Genomic DNA, 2,500 nt, shown 5'->3' on the forward strand with positions numbered 1-2,500 from the left:
CTGATCCATAAGTTCAAAGGCTGTTTGCTTCAAAACAGGTTTCCGGTGCGAACAACAAGGTCAAATTTCTCACGATCCATTACAAGGTTCTTGACACTGTCCGGCTGAGAGGCGAGAGAGAGAGTGAGTGAGAGAGTGTGAGTGAGAGAGTGTGAGTGAGAGAGTGTGAGTGAGAGAGTGTGAGTGAGAGAGTGTGAGTGAGAGAGTGAGAGTGAGAGTGAGAGTGAGAGTGAGAGTGAGAGTGAGAGTGAGAGTGAGAGTGAGAGTGAGAGTGAGAGTGAGAGAGAGAGAGAGAGAGAGAGAGAGAGAGAGAGAGAGAGAGAGAGAGAGAGAGCGAGAGAGAGAGAGCGAGAGAGAGAGAGAGAGAGAGAGAGAGAGAGAGAGAGAGAGAGAGAGAGAGAGAGAGAGAGGAAAGTGAGAGAGAGAGAGAATGGGATAGAGATGGGTGGGCAAGGAATAAATAGATAGAGGGGGGAGGATGACACAGATAAATAGTGTGTGAGAGACGCACTGTAATCATCAAAAACAAGTTTACTTCGGCCGCCGCCACATGGCCCAGTATGGAACGGAGGATAAGCATTTCTTTTGGCCAAACGCATTACGTCCACACACAGATGTCGACCGTTGTTTAAAGTGGCCTCCATGAATTCAAACACTGGAGACTGCCCTGTACCTTGTCTTACTACTACGCCCTGCATTTGGTAAACGCATCTAATCTTTCTAAACAGTTTAATGAGCACAAAATGCAAAATGGGGCGTGTTCCCTGGTAAAAGTATTGTATATTGTATATTTTCTTTGGCTGTCACTATTTCAGTTTTTTTTTTTACCCTATGTAAAATCAACAACGAAGCTGGTAAGCAGATATAGTGCATTGCCTGTAGTCAAGAAAAAGTGCATTCTATTGGTTTCCGATATATATATATATATATATATATATATATATATATATATACTATATATTTTTTCTTTTAGTTATATCAATTTGATTTGTTAAACCGGTATTCAGGTCCGTAGGATCATAGAATTTGAACAATAATTGGATACGGCAACTTTGTATAAAGTGTCTCTCTACACCAAGAAAGCAGACTTGTCTGATACTAGTTTAGTTCTGTGGTTTCGTAAACGCTGCAAATCAAGATCATAGCACTTCTTAATTCAGTTTCTAAAATCCTAAATAATTATGGCGCACCGAAAAATATTCGCCAGGTTTCGATCCATCTGATTATTTATGCTTAAAAGAACACTTTGTAAACGAAAAGAAGTAAACCATCAGCACAATATGAAACGGTTAAATAAGGTAATGTAAACCATGCGACAGCGTAGTTGAAGAGACCACAGATGGTGTGCAAACACGTGGTGTTGTTTATTATGGTAGCGGATATATTGGAGAGGGAGGGGGGGAGGAGCCCTAATAAATGGAAAGGATTTATTGTCAATATTTACTTCGTACAAGGAATGCGCTCGAAAACATACAGGTAAGGATCTATTTTTAATCTTTCATTCATCAAAGGTCTGTTCGGCTACAAGTTCGCTGCAAATTACAGTCCTTTCATCCAATCAACAATTCTTGTACAGATGTAAGACGTAATGCCAGACGCACGAGTCAATGCGATTATCAGTAAATATGCTTTTACATGGAAAAACGGGTATTTGTGGAGTGGCAACTAGCAGTCACCCTCTTAGTCTCATTTACACAATAATGATAACGAGACGTTTGCTATTGAGAAAAAAAAATGTATATACACATGTAGGGTAGTATATCATGAAGATAAATATTTGTCACTACAAATAAACATAAATAAATGGCTTCAAAACCCCTTTGAATTTCATATGCATCTGAACTAAAGGTGCCAAACAAGATATTCGCAACATAAGTATATATTCGCGGGAGTTTTGTCTCCAAGATCTCTTTCTCGTGAGCGACCGCGGGCACAGGGTAGGGTAGTTTTTCAGGAGGGTGCTATCGAGGAATAAAACATTTCCGCGCAGTTTTGGAGTCATTGTAAGTATAAAGATTCTGGAAGTTTGTACTTTGAATTTAAAACCTACACGGGTTGTTATCAAAAGCATTTTTTGTCTATTGGTATAATATATAAATTGAGTGTTTTTCCAACATGGATATAACATTGCTTTTTGTGTCGCTGTAAACTCTGGAATTCTCTGAGGGTTTTTCGTTTTTCTTTTCACTGTTGAGTTCTATCTGCAGTTTGAGTATCCTACAACTTATAAAAATATATGTTGATGAATTTCCACACATCTTTAACATGAAAATGTCAGAATTTATTTCATTATTGCCTATAGTAAACATGAATGACGGCTCAACTCCATCTTTTCTATTGTGTTGAAGTTGTCATTGCGTATCAATACATGATTGGTGGGATTAACTAGCTCGTTCTGTGCTTGTGCAGGATTATATTCTTAGCTTAAAAGATTAATACAGGTCCAGAAGCCGCCCATATACACGTATTTCATACCTGATTGGCTATCCATGATGTATAA

At 38.7% G+C, this 2,500-nt stretch overlaps 1 protein-coding gene across 14 annotated transcripts in view; it reads right to left on the bottom strand.

The window, feature by feature from the left end:
- tun (N-terminal glutamine amidase tungus) overlaps nt 1-2,500 on the bottom strand; it is a 46,320-nt gene that overhangs the window by 23,182 nt on the left and 20,638 nt on the right. The gene's annotated exons all lie outside the window — the stretch shown is intronic.

Source organism: Penaeus vannamei, chromosome 1, assembly GCF_042767895.1.
Source record: "Penaeus vannamei isolate JL-2024 chromosome 1, ASM4276789v1, whole genome shotgun sequence".
Classification (NCBI taxonomy): Eukaryota; Metazoa; Arthropoda; class Malacostraca; order Decapoda; family Penaeidae; genus Penaeus; species Penaeus vannamei.